The 14,184-nt window shown below is 44.1% G+C and overlaps 1 long non-coding RNA gene across 1 annotated transcript in view; it reads right to left on the reverse strand.

Annotated features, from left to right (window-relative positions):
- Window positions 1-14,184, reverse strand: part of LOC138488308 (uncharacterized) — a 369,848-nt gene that overhangs the window by 147,954 nt on the left and 207,710 nt on the right. The window contains exon 3 of the long non-coding RNA XR_011274634.1: window positions 7,857-7,991. This is a non-coding gene — a long non-coding RNA (uncharacterized lncRNA). The remainder of the gene's footprint in view (window positions 1-7,856; window positions 7,992-14,184) is intronic.

A 14,184-nucleotide genomic window follows, 5' to 3' on the forward strand; every position in this document is an offset into this window, starting at 1 on the left:
TTCTAAGGTGATGCGCAGGGTTCGGAAGACGGACTGGACCAGGGCCCCAAATCTGGCTTGTCTGGCTCGCAGAAGTATCCTTCTTAGGGTCTGGAACGACAAGCTCTCCATCCTTCTTCTGATGCAGGGGCGCGTTGGTATCCCGTTACTTCACTGGATTTTCGGATTGGTGTGAACCAAACTTGCTTGGCTTCCAGGTAAGTTTTTTGATAAGAGGTTCCCCTTGTGTCCATGCATTAATGTACTAATGCTAGTGTCTTTTTCCCCATAGGGGCCGGGGTACGGAATGCCGGGGAACAGGCACCGACCCGAGATGAGAGGTGAAATCCTTGTAGAAATCAGGTAAGTCTTTAATGAGCGTTTTTTGGTAATGTCTTTTCATTCGCTCATTAACGCTGATGTCTCTTTTTCCCCCTCAGGGGCCGGGGTCCGGAAATGCCAGGATGCTGCGCGGACCCGAAATGAAGAGGGAATGAATCAACAGGTAAGTCTTAACATAGAGATTTAGCTTTCCTTATTCCCTTCTCTCTCTCACCTTTTGTTCTGGTCTTTTTCTCCCTAGGCGCTGGGGCGTGACTGCGCATCCGGATGATCGCTGCTGAACATGGAGGCGCCCTGTAAAGGTGAGTGGAATGCGGCGCTGCAGCGATCGACGCAATGAGCTTTTGAATAAAAGTCTTCCTTTTCAGGATTGTCGGCAAGATGTCTCCGGGATGCGGCGTTTAGCAGGTAAGGACTTTTCCTTCTTCTGTTCTCTTCTTCTCTTCCTTTACAGGTGATCCAGGATGCTGGCAGGCGTGGCAGAAGTCAGGATGCAGGAGCAGACACGGTGAGCGTCCAGCTGCTAGATGCAGAACAACGCGAAGCACGTGTGGCTGTTCGGGTGGGGTTTAAATAGCCTTGGAAGAAGTTCCAGGTATGTATCCTTCCTCCAATCAGGTATGTATCCTTCCCCGACCACGCCCGGATGGTAAATTAGTCCCACAGGTAAAGTAGTTCCTTTCAGGCCTCAAGGAGGCCGGGATCCTGCAGCATGGTCTGCATCAGGTAAGTGCACCCAAGCACTTCCATAATGAGCCTGGCGCCTATGGCGTCAGGACTGATGTCTTTTATGAGCCTGGCGCCATAGGCGCCAGGACACTGTCCAAAGGGCCCCTATATGGGGTTGCTGGGTCCTTCCTTGGGGACTGGATGTCCGCTTTCGGGGACGCAGGGCTTGAACCGGCTCCCCGGGAGCGGGCATCATGACATGCCCGCTATATATGGGATTAATTGATTGTTTTTTCCTTTAGATTTTGGTTAGGTAGTAACTCGCACTGCTACTACACGGATGGAGATAGATTGGCTATTACAGAGATCCACACCTGTGTATTTTTGAATAGAGCAAGAAATAGGTAAAAAGCTCCTCGCCTTTTGATCGTGGAAAGATCTGGGCTTATTGGGGTAATATTTGGACTGTTGGTTTAGTGTGTTTGATTTTAATAGTATGTTTTTTAACTTGTGTTTTAGTGCTTTACAAGTAGCAACTTTAAAAGAAAACGTGCCTTATGTTTACAGTCCTGAAGAAGCCAGATATTAGCGCCCAGTAGGGGATTGCTAGACTTTACATCGTCAAAACTATGAGATAAGGGAAGTCCTATAAAGCTAAAGAGGAATTGTTGTTTTTATTCCCTAGGACACCTATAGTTGACTATTCTGAAGTGGGCAGCTAGAATGGGCCGCTACCACTTTTAGTAGAGGACTGCTATTTGTGCTCTCAAAACGTTTTTAAAGCTATTTTTGATTTCTTTAGCTTTTTGCACTATTTTGCACAATTAAATGTTTTTGCACAATAAGATGGCCCTCTATGCTCCAAGGTTAAATAATTGGAGATTTATTCTCAAGTGATGTATGTGAAAATGGAATATTACTATGTATGTTTAATAACTTTTTATTATTAATTTCATTGCTATATATATATATATGTGTGCTTTTTATAGATATAAACAGGTTTAATAAAATTAAATACATTGAGATGATGTTTGTTTTATCTGTTACACATTAGCCGCAGTACAAGTGTCCCAATATAGCTGTTTTCTACTATGTAAAACAAATTTCCATATGGCATCACCCCATGATTATATATTATTTGCAAAAGCCATATAAAAGCCATTTGCAACAGTGGGTAACTGAGGGCAAGGTGATAGACCATCTGCAAGCCAGGGGTTTGCCAAATATAGGCACCCTAGAACAGGTTAATTACCCAGAAATACACAACCTTAAAAAAGATGAAGGTATACTCGGTCTTCGTCGATCTTAGTGAAAGGGGCCCCTAGGCGTCCCTCGTTCTATGGAAACAAGGCAATAACCATACACGAAAAGATGTGCCAGACACGAGGTTCAAATTCCCAATGCTAGGGTTTATTGCAAGCAAAAAATAGTATCAATTGGCCAATTCTGATCTCACGCCCCGCGATGTGAGTTTCCTAGAACTCGAGGGTCGCAAGAGAGAGAATTACGTACATCAGTTACATATCTACAAAATGCATATCATACAATCAGTAAAGTCATGTTCAACACCCCTCTTTATTAAGTTCCTTTGAACTCGGGATGACGATGGACATATCCGACGAGTATGACGATTATGACATTTTCGATGTCTATTCTAGTAACAATGTGCAATTAGAAAGTGCGGAGGCATCTTTTAGTTGTTGAACAGAACACAGTGGTTCTGTTCTTGAAAGCAAGCTGCACACGGGGGAAGAGCCACATTCCAAGCTTTGCTATCTATGAGGTACTATTCGTGTCCTGGAAGCCGACACGTTCTAAAGGGTTTTGCGAAGGGGGGCCGTAAGAAAAGCATGATTCAAGCCTTTAGCTGTACTATTCTAACATATTCTACCATCGTACGAGACTGGCTGGCAGCTGTGAAGTGATTAAATGCCCTGCAGCTCTCTCCCAAGGCTACAGAGAGGGAGCGTGGGCATTCCTCTCTGGGCTACTCATGAGGAGTTTCAACAAACTCTTCAGTCCCACGACCTTGTGCTTTCATATTCAGACAACAATGTTAACAGTTGAGCAGAGTAAGCAGAATCCACAAGAATTGCAAGCTGCAAAGCAGTTTTCAGACAGAAAGCAATGAGCAATGGTTAACAAGCAAAATGGCGATTCTTGCTACGTTTAAAATGGCCGCTCGTTGTTCAAGCATAGCAGTTTATATTTCTATAATTCGGTGCATAAGACGGTTGGCCCACGGCCATCAAGTTACGTATATCATTAAAATGAAGGGTATTCATTTTTCCAGATTGACACAGATTGATTTTTCCAGTGGGTCACTGAGGGCAAGATGATAGACCATCTGCAAGCCAGGGGTTTGCCAAATATAGGCACCCTAGAACAGGTTAATTACCCAGAAACACACAACCTTAAAAAAGATGAAGGTATACTCGGTCTTCGTCGATCTTAGGAGCGCCTTTGATAGTGTGTCTAGGGCATTATTGTGGTCAATATTAGCGAAAAGGGGTGTACCTGCTGGACTATTACAAATAATTATCTAACTCTATTCCAATAATACGGCATTAGCATAGTGGGGGTTGGGAGGAACTTACAGACCCATTTAAGGTATCTAGAGGTGTGAGGCAAGGAGGTATCCTGGCCCCCCTCCTCTTTTTGATTTATTTTGATGAGGTGGTCCGGCATGTCAAGTTGAATTACCAAAACTGTCCGAAATTAGGCCAAGCGGCATGTCCAATCCTCCTTTTCGCAGATGATGCTGTTCTTTTATCAACATCTGTCTGGGGCCTCACAACCACGTTGATGGACTTTGCAGGAAAATGCCTGGAGCTCCAACTCAACATTAATATAACAAAAAGCAAATCATTTTTTTTTGTCCCAGATTCAGAAAATATGTCAAATGCAGATTGGCAATTAACAATACCATCTTTGAGCAGGTGCAACAATTTGACTATCTATGGGTGAGACTTAATGATCAAGGCAATTGGCCTTCCCAGCTGCCCAAATGTAGCCTGTCCCTGGGAAAATACAGGGGGAGGCATACTGAGATTTTTTTATTCTCACAGTCAAAGCCCCATTTCACCTGTTATTAAAATGCATTCAGCCCAAGCTAAGGCTGCAGCAGTGTATTGGGCTGAAATCTAAGGGTTATTCGAAAGATCCTTTTTGAAAAAACTATTAGGTTTGCCCAAATCTTGTCAGAGCACTCCCATTTATGCTGAATTGGGCCTGAGATAAATTCAGAAAGTTGCCCTCCAGGGTGACATCTAAATCAAAAAACATCTACCACAGAATGATTGAGGCTGAGCTAATCAACGACTGCATGAGTCTTTCTTCAGGTACCCTTTATTTGTCGCATTAACCATCAAGTGGGTTAGAAAAATATCTTGACCATGTCATGCCCCCACTGACACGCAACCATACATTTGAAGTGAAAAAACATGTTTATCATAAAAAATGCTTATGTAACATTGCATGTCGAATATAACGAGGGACCTCCTGAGCCTGTCAATACTGAAATCGCAACACTTGAAATGGCAAATGAGGTTCTTTTCTCCTCTTGCGTTATCAGAAAATCATTTTGGTGTACCCATGAACACATCTCCTCCTTGAGTTGCGAATCTGAAGAGTCCTAAACATACAAAGTCTACTGTGGTATGTGGCGATCTAGACAGAACTCTACAGTTGGTTTGATTACTAACATATAGAAGGGATGTGCAAATGTTTGCTCAAGTGACTGCTCTCAGATGGGAATTAGGCGAGGTGGGTGCAGGGATCCCTCCATACAGCCACTGGGCACAACACCCACTGGCTTGGGGAGGAAACCAGCCCTCTGGTACACCCCACTTGATGTCCCCAGAGACCAGGGGAAGACTTTGTCACAATGCATATATTCATCCTGCATATCCAGAGTGCATAATAAATCCCCATGTTGATGGGTGGAGACAATCTGTGACCGGGAGACTATTTTTAACTTCTCTTCCACCAGAAATGAGTTGAAATCATAGAGGTAGAGTATGGAGTTTGGCCCTGATTTGTCCTTCTTCAGAACATGTAGTAAACACAATGCAGGGTCTCAGAAGGAGATACTCTATCACCCATGTGCTCAATAACTTTGAAATCTCTGAAGCAAGATTCAATGAAAGTTGCTAAGGGGGAGAGGACATTTGGGATAATCAAAGAATTCTTGTTAGTGGCGGCCACATTTTGAGACACTGCCACCAACTAGGCAGATCTGCTCCTCCAGCATTTCCAATCAGTTCTTTGATTTGTCACTGGAAGAGAAAGGAAGAAGTCCCATTGTTGGCTGTAGCCATTTACCGTATTGCGAGGACAAGGAAAAATCCTATTGTTTCCGGAACTACAACCAGGAGACAAAGCCCCTAAAGCCTGCAAGTGCTCTGCCTCTGTCCCCTGTCTGGGTTGAGGGTGAGGCAGATTTAAGAAGGGTTTGAGGTGATAGCTGAATGATTTCACAGTCAATGTATTTGCTTTTTCATTTGTGAATACTTCATCTGTGAAAAAGTGGAACTGCTGCCCATCAAAGGGAATAGCCCTGCTCCCTTCTGGGTGTAAAACTCTCGGATGGTACATTTCATGCTAATAGGGTATGTCCAAGATGACACACATACTGCTGGCAGTCATGTCCAAATGCCTAGCTACTGCCTCTAGCATGTCTCCTGGAAATGCCAGGCAAGAAAGCCTCCTGCTTGTCAGCAGGGAGATTGTTGGAAGAAAATAATGGTCGGTCTTAAGTGCAACGTGCATTACTATAAACAATTCTACTAATGGTTTCAATCATTTTTCCTCCTTAGGAAAAGGATAAAGGCATTGTCAGTTGACAAAGAGCCCCGCCCCCTGCTCTGCCATGTCTGCTGGTTGAGAGGAGGATGGGTCCCCAGACAGTGCTTCTATTCCACTAGGGTTCCAAACCATGCATTCAGCTTCCTAGTGGTCACGGTTGTGAAGAGTGGGTTCTCCCTAAGATTTTGTACCTCCTTTTGTCATCAGGTTGTAGTGATAGGACTTTTTACTGTGTCTTCTTGATACAACCTCCAACATAATGCTAATTCCAATGTGCTCTGGTTCTTTTTCTTGCAGTTTCAAGCAATGTATCACCTAAAGCATATGCTCTTGAAAAGATTTACTGGATAAGGCAGCAATAGTGGGTGCACCGGAAATGGTGGAACCAGCGGTAGTTGACAGTTGTGCAGTCTGTGACAGGGGGTCCTCAACATAGGTGGAGCTAATGGGATAAATGGTCTGGGGAGGAGCTCTTGGAGGAACCATCTCCACATTCAGGTCAAGTAGAAGAAGCACAGAGTCATTATTTGTCTAAATGTGTACATGAATCTAGCTAGTAAACCTAGTGCTCGGAATAGTACTGCATCAAGGGGCCTGCCTGTTGGCCGGTGAGGGTCTCAGGGACGAGGCTGTGTTCGTCATCCAGCCCAGTTTTAAAATGGTTACACATTACATGGCACTTAATTCTACTCAGTTTCGGACTCTAAAACCACCAGAAAAGGCTATGTACAGCAATTCACAGCATTTGGCTAGTCAGACACGAGAATCCCTGGCATGTTTTTTTAAGGTTACAAACAAAAGAAATCAAGAAAACTCAATTGCGGACACAGTACATTATAGTGTCATGGGTTCCAGTACCTTGAGGGCTAGTGAATATTTTCTAATCCAAAGTGAATCATAGAGGGACATAGAGGAAGTGGGGCACAGATGGCTGACGGGCACACCCTTTTGTGTGCCATTAGTTGTAGTGCTATCTACCTAATAATTCATTATAAAGAGAAGTCAGAGTAAATGATTTACAGCTATAAAAAGATATTTTAATCTGACCCTCTCTATTTTAGCTTGTGTGTTTTGAATAATTGTAGGTGGGCCAAGAATAAAGCTGAGACAGTAAAGAAGGGAAGAGAAGAGCAGTGAATTGTTGCTGGGGGGTACTGAAAAGGTGAACTCATTATGGTGGGCATAGTTTTATTACTATTAAAACTAGGTCATACACAATGAATAGTAAGTCCATACCGCATACAAAATTGCTTTATCTGTACATTAGAATACGTTGTGGTTTATTTATTTCCCAGAATCCAGAACCCTCCATGCTAAGGACAAAACATTTGGAATACTTTACACACAAATTGTAAGTAAAACAACTGTGGCCACATTACACGAGGAGCACAAATATTAAGTGATCTCTTCTCAGGGCAATAATGTAGGGGGCATTGTTTCAATGAGGTACTACCAGTTTTGGTAAGAAATAACAAAACATGGTAAATACCATTGGATGTAAAAATACAGCCAGTGGAACACCCGTTTGCCGATATGTTCAGCAGCTCAACCAATAATGCTGGGAATAGAAAATAAAAAAAGTACTCCCATTAGAAAAGACTGCCAGAAATAACATTTAAATGTAGAGAGGAGTAAAAGGAGCCATATAGTACCAACCACTGCTCCATCATTGCTCAAAGTTATACGGGCTACATCAAATGCACACTTCACATTGCAGCAGTTGATTGTACATTATTTCATTTTTATGACCACCTTGGGCCTGTTCCATTTTCAGCAGTAAATGACACCAATTTGTAACGTTATAATGCATTTTCTGCTGCCAATAATTATGATCACCACCATTAACCCGGCAGAAGCCCGGTGCAGTGGATTGATTATACACCCCAACAAAACTTTCCTCTATTGTAATGGGATCCTTGTTACTGCTGGTGGTAATTTACTGTATACTGGTGCTGGTGGTATTCATGTTGCAATTTTCATAAGGATGCCCTTGATGCAGACTTCAGATTTATATCTATACAAAGTGTAGAACATTCAAACATTTGACAACAATTACTTACCCTCTAAAAAAGGAGACAAATTAAAATAATCAAATGTGTCCATGTCGTTGTAGTTTGATTCATTTTTCTGTGGATTTGAAGTTAGTGGTTGTCTGCTTCTTTTTTTCTGATTGAACAGTGGCACAGGTAGGCAACCTTAAGTAAAATGACCAAATATAAATATGTAATGAAATCAATGGGACGGAAAACATATTTGTAACAATCTTGATCCAGTCATACAGTTTCCATAGATTCACACTTAGAAAAGCCTTCTTTGCTAGAAGGAAGATCTTCATCAAAAATACTACACAGGCTCATTACAAGTAAGCAGCTAAGCCCCCCGCAAGGGACGGGTATCTCCATCCACTACAGGGACATTTATTATTACTATTTTGGAATAGGGAGAAAATAAGGGAATCCAGGAGGTTGAGGATTCCCGTGCCTACCGCCACCCTTGACAGAAAATGGGAGGTACGGTATTAGAATGAATCCCTATGGATTTCACCTGCTTTTTTCATGTGTAAAAAGCAGGAGGAATCATTGGGGATTCAAGACTCTCTGCACTCATCAAAACTAAATATGGGAGGAGACACTGTCAGTTACCCGTAACCAAGAGGGGAATCGTGACTAAAATGGTACTTAAGGTAAATAAAAAATAAGCACCCAGGTGGAGAACTTGTCTCTGTTCATTTATTTATATTCTGTGCCATTTTAAACAGGAACTCAAAATGGGTCCCTAAGAGTTTAAAGAAAATGTGTGACACCCACTAGTTTTAGGCCATTACCATGATGAAAGATAAATGCAGTTTAATTTGTCATTCACCCCCTCTATGAGTACAGTGGAATGCTTGCCTGGTCCCAACGATAACTATTTCTCTTTGTTTTAGAATGTCTATCACTTTTGAGAATGGTTAAGAAGTCTGATGTCTGCTAAATTCACTTATGCTGTTTTGGATGCAGAACTTTGCCTTCCTTCTTGGACAGCAGGAATCATATTTTAGGGAAATGGGTGGTATGGTGCTGTAAAATGAAAGGGTTTCCATCCCAGGATCTTCCGTGTACTGGATGGAGCTGTTCATTTTATGTAAATTGCATCCATTTGATTACAAGTAGGGCCTGATGAGATGGACAATCTCACAAAGATGGGAGTCTACTAAGAATCTCATTGCTATGTTGATATTCTGAAAGAAGAACAAGTTACTTACCAACTGTAACGTTCTTTCGACTGGATATTCCTCCCACGTATTCCTTATCTTTGATAAATCCGCTTCCAGCTTGCTGGCCTCGGAAATACGTCCCTCGAGTCGGTGTCCCTCGAAGGCCTCCATATCGGCGCCAACTTCACCATAGGTTTAAATAGTCTCGCGCAGCATCCGTTGCTCAGTTCCGTTTTGAGGTACTGTTTTTGCCTTGTATGAGATGGTTAATAAACTTGAAGGAGCGTAGGCTGCACCTACAAGGGAAGTTTTACTGCAGGGAAGGATGGGAGGGGCGATAAGGAATAAGTGGGAGGAACATCCAGTCTAAAGAACGTTACAGTTGGTAAGTAACTTGTTCTTCGAATGGATTGTGTCCTCCCACGTATTCCTTATCTTTGATAGACTCCCAAAGCAGTAATGAGTAGAGGAGGCAGGAGTAAAACAAAATGTTTCCCTTTAAAGATGCAAAGTGCAACACAGCTTTTCCAAATCTTGTCTCTTGGTTAGAGGAGGAATCAAGACTGTAGAATTTAGTGAAAGTATGTGCGGACGACCCTGTGGCAGCCGCACATATGTCTTTAATTGGAACTCCTCTTTGGAGAGCTGAAGAGGCTGCAATACCCCTGGTTGAATGAGCCCTGAGGTTTTGAGGGGGCTCTTTTCCTGCCAATTTATAGCACTATATAATAGTTAATATAATCCATCTTGAGATGGTCTGTTTTGTAATAGGTAAACCTAACTCGTGCCCTGCATACCCCACAAACAATTGGTCTAATTGCCTAATCCTTGCAAGTCTGGTAATGTAAAAACTCAGGGCACACCTTGGATCCAGTCTGTGCAATCTCTCTTCCTCTTTTCCTGGATGGGGAGGATGGTAAGGTTATTTTTTGTGTGATGTGGAATTCTGAGACCACCTTTGGGAGAAAATTCGGCTTCACTTTGAGAACTACCTTATCTTTGTGAAAGATTGTATGTGGAGGTTTGCAAGACACAGCTTGTAATCACTGTCGCTCACTCTTCTGACAGAAGTTAAAGCCACTAGAAAGACTGTTTTAAGAGTGAGAAATCTTAATGAACAGGAATGAAGGGGTTCGAATGGAGTACCCATTCGAAATTTCAAGACTAGGTTTAGGTCCCACAGTGAAACTTGAAAAGGAGTTGGGGGAAAAACATTTGTTAACCCTTTCAGAAATTGAATCACTATGGGCAATTTGAATTATGAAGGCTTCTCAGCAGTGCGCTTGAAGATTGACAGCGCTGCGAGGTAACCCTTCATTGTGCCAACTTGAAGACCTGAATTTGCCAAGTATAGCAAAAAAGATAACACCATCGGTGTAGTACATGAAAAGGCTAAAATATTAGTTTCTCTACACCAGCTGCAAAATTTGTTCCAACGGCAGCACTATAAAGATTTTGTTGCTGGCCTTCTGGCTGAAAGCAACACCTCCATTAAGTCATCCGGGAGGTCCCAATCCTTGTATCGCAACCATTCAGAAAGGTAGAGGGTCCTGATATCCGGATGGAGAACCCAGCCTCCCATCTGCGAGAGAAGATCCTCTCATTGCGGAAGACAAATCGGAGGACAGATGGACATGTCTAGAAGATCCTGGTACCACGTTCTCCTGGCCCAATCCGGGGCAATTAGGATCATGGGTTTCCGGAATCTCTTCAACCTCTTGATCATTTGAGGAATGACGGGGATTGGAGGAAACACGTACTGAAGTGGAAACTCCCAGTACACCACGAACGCGTCCCCTAGAGCTCCTCTCGGGGGAAATTCCCTTGAGCAATACTGATTGCACTTCTGGTTAATACTGGTGGCGAACACATCCACTTGAGGGATTCCCCAAAGGGCGAAGATCTCTTGAAGGACTTCCTGAGCTAGTTCCCACTCATGGGAGATTGTGTTCTGCCTGCTCAGAGTGTCTGCCATCGAGTTCTTCTCTCTGGCTAGGTGAACTACCGATAGAGAGATTCCTCCTTGAACTGCCCAGGACCAGAGCTGCATCGCCTCTCTGCACAGTGACAGTGACCCTACGCCTCCTCTTTTGTTGAGGTAATGCATGGCCACTGTGTTGTCTGTCATTATCAGGACATTCTTTCCCTGTACTGATGGCAGGAAAGCCTTCAGCGCTAGTCTGATCGCTCTCAGCTCTAATAGGTTGATGTGTACTGGACTCCGATGGAGACCAACGACTGCTGATGGTCAAGTCGTTGGCATGGGCTCCCCACCCTGTGAGTGAAGCGTCCGTGACTACTGTTATCTCCAGCCATGGTTGCCAAAACTGTTCTCCTTTCAAGATGTTCTCCTGGCAGGCCCACCACTGAAGGTCTTGAGCCACTCTGTCTGGGATTAATAGGAGATCTGACATTTTACCTCAGTATTGTGACCACTGGGTCCTTAGCCCCCACTGGAGAGATCTCATTCTCAGGCGAGCCTCTGGCACTAGAAAAACGCAGGATGCCATGAGGCCAAGCAACCTCAAAAAGGCGAAGGCTGGTAGACGCTGGGCATTTTGAAACTTGGTGACCATTTGTAGAATATCTTGAGCCCTCACCTTTGGTGGCAAGGCTTTTCCCGGGGATGTGTCCAGGACTCCTCCAATGAACTGGAGTCTCTGTAATGGTATCATCTGTGACTTCTTTAAGTTGAGGGAGAAGCCAAGCTTGTGGAGGAAGTGGCAAACATAATCTACATGGATCTGAGCCTGCTCCGGGGACGCTGCTCTGATCAACCAGTCGTCCGGGTAGGAGTAGACATGAATCCCTTCCCTCCTTAGACTTGAAGCCACAACCACCATTAGCTTGGTGAAGACGCTCAGGCGGAGGTCAGCCCAAATGGCAGAACTCGAAATTGATAATGAGAGTTGCCAATGGCAAACCTCAGGTACTTCCTGAACTTGTGATGGTTTGGCACATGAAAGTAAGCATCCTGAAGGTCTAGAGATACCAACCAGTCCTGAAGCTGGAGGGCCTGAAGGATCTGAGAAAGGGTTACCATCTTGATCTTGTCTTTCCTGAGGAATCTATTTAATTCTTGCAAGTCCAAGATGGGTCTCAATACTCCGTCCTTCTTCGGTATTAGAAAATAGGGGGAATACCAACCCTTGTTCCTCTCCGCTACAGGTACCGGTTCTATGGCACCTTTCTCTAGCAGGTCTGAAATCTCCTGCATAAGGAGCGGGTCTGGAAGCTTCAAAGAGTTGCTCCCTGGTGGATGATTCTGAGGAGTGTGTAGGAAAGGCAGGCAGTAACCTTGGGCAACTGTTTCCAATGCCCAAGCATCTGACGTAATAGCCATCCATTCTATCAGATGTTGAGTTAAACTGTCTCCTAGTGGTGTTTTGTGTGGGGAGACCTCAGAGGTGTTTAGAAGCGGCTGACGCAGATGCTGAGGGTAAAGCAGCACCTGCTGATGCGGGTTTAGTACCCTTGGCCCGTCCACCACGGGTGAATCGTCTCTGGCCCCTTTGAGCTGGCTGCCCTCTGCCTTTCCCAAATGCGGAGTAAAAACGAAAGGGCTTCCCCCTCCAGGACGTACCTGTGGGGCGATTTTGATTGCAGCCCCAAGTGATTTTGCTGCCACCTTTGAGGTTTGCAATTTCTCCAGGCTGTCATCAGATTTTTTGCCAAATAGAGAGGTGCCGTCAAAGGGCATATTCAGAAGCCTGGCTTGTACATCAGGAGCAAAATCAGACTTACGCAACCACGCAAATCTGCGGATTGTGGTACTCGCCGCTTGGCTCTGCTGATGCTGTCAGCAGAGTCGATACCTGTTTAGAGGGACTCACACATCGCATCCTTCCCATCCTTGAGGATGTTCAAGAATGGGTCTCATTCCTCCCCTTCTGGGAGACAGTCAGCCGCTGATAAGGCACACTCCTAAAGGGTGTTGTTGAATTTAGCTAGCGTGCAAGTGGCGTTAATAGACTTAAGTGCCATACTGCATGCAGAAAATACTTTTTTAGACATGGCATCAAATCTTTTGTCGTCTCTATCTTGTGTTATAGTGGGGTATGCCGACTTACTATTTGACGACGTTGCTACCTGCACTACCAAAACTCTCTGGAGTTGGGTGCTTACGTAAATATTCAGGGTCTGAGGCTGACACTCTGTACTTCGCAGAGAGCTTTTTATTTACTGCAGGGATAACTTCACATGTCTCCCAATTTGCAGCTATTTTTCTCTGCAATGCAGCATGAAAAGGGACTATAGGGTCTTCTTGAGGCCCTTTATCTGAGATGTCAATAAGATCATCTTGCTGGAAAGAGGATGCAGGTGTTGTCCACCCCATAAATTGCATAATTATTGCCATAAGGGCTCTGTAAGGCATTTCTGCATGTTCTCCAGGTTCTGGGATAACTTCACGTGTCTCCCAATTTGCAGCTATTTTTCTCTGCAATGCAGCATGAAAAGGGACTATAGGGTCTTCTTGAGGCCCTTTATCTAAGATGTCAATAAGATCATCTTGCTGGAAAGAGGATGCAGGTGTTGTCCACCCCATAAATTGCATAATTCTTGCCATAAGGCCTCTGTAAGGCATTTCTGCATGTTCTCCAGGTTCTGGTCTGGAAAAGTCTGCCTCTGGAGAGGTATCTATGCCACTGGCATCTTGTAAAGATTCTTGCAGATCTTTCAATCTATTCTCCTGAGAAATGAGTTCCTCTGGAATGAGTACTCTTGATGTTTTTAACCCAAAGGGTCTCTCATTGTCAGAGTCCTCCCCTTCCTCATATATAGAGGATAAAGCACTGAAATAGTCAGATCTTAGATAAGGGGGTACCACCCATTTCCAGAGAAGAAGGAGCCAAATTGGTGGACGCTGCTTGGGAAAAAGTTGTGGTTTTCGATGCAGACGTTATAGGTCTCGACAAAACCCGTAAATGGAGTCGAAAAACTCGAAAAGGGTCTCGACGTATTCGAGAGAACCGGAATCCTACTCGGTGTCGTTGATATTGTCAACGCCACTTTTGACGCATTGGGGGGAACCTTGGACACCTCTGGTGCCGGTGGCGCAGTTGAGGTTTGAGGCTTCGAGGACCTATCCTTCATCAGGGTCAACAACGGCGTCGATGACAGTGTCAATGACACAGATTTGTGCGTCGAAGGTACCTTCGATGATGGCGTTGATGACGCAGTTTTATTCAATG

The sequence above is a fragment of the Ambystoma mexicanum genome, chromosome 9 (genome assembly GCF_040938575.1).
Source record: "Ambystoma mexicanum isolate Mex_15411 chromosome 9, UKY_AmexF1_1, whole genome shotgun sequence".
NCBI classification, from domain to species: domain Eukaryota; kingdom Metazoa; phylum Chordata; class Amphibia; order Caudata; family Ambystomatidae; genus Ambystoma; species Ambystoma mexicanum.